Source organism: Tarenaya hassleriana, unplaced genomic scaffold, assembly GCF_000463585.1.
Source record: "Tarenaya hassleriana unplaced genomic scaffold, ASM46358v1 Cleome17, whole genome shotgun sequence".
Taxonomy (NCBI): domain Eukaryota; kingdom Viridiplantae; phylum Streptophyta; class Magnoliopsida; order Brassicales; family Cleomaceae; genus Tarenaya; species Tarenaya hassleriana.
The window spans coordinates 1,937,717-1,937,960 of NW_010965122.1; positions in this window are offsets into that span (position 1 = coordinate 1,937,717).

Below are 244 nucleotides of genomic sequence, written 5' to 3' on the forward strand. Positions count from 1 at the left end.
TTTAGAGTGCGTTGAAACATGTTTTGAGTGCAACAAAAGATGTTTAGAGTTCGTCGAAACATGTTTAGAGCACGTCAAAACATATTCAGAGCGCATCCAAACATGTTTAAAGTGCGTCGAAACATATTTAGAGTGCAACCAAACATACTTAGAGTGCATCCAAACACACTTAGAGTGCGTCCAAACACGTTTAGAGTGCATCCAAACTCTTTTAGAGTGCATCCAAACATGTTTAGAGTGCATC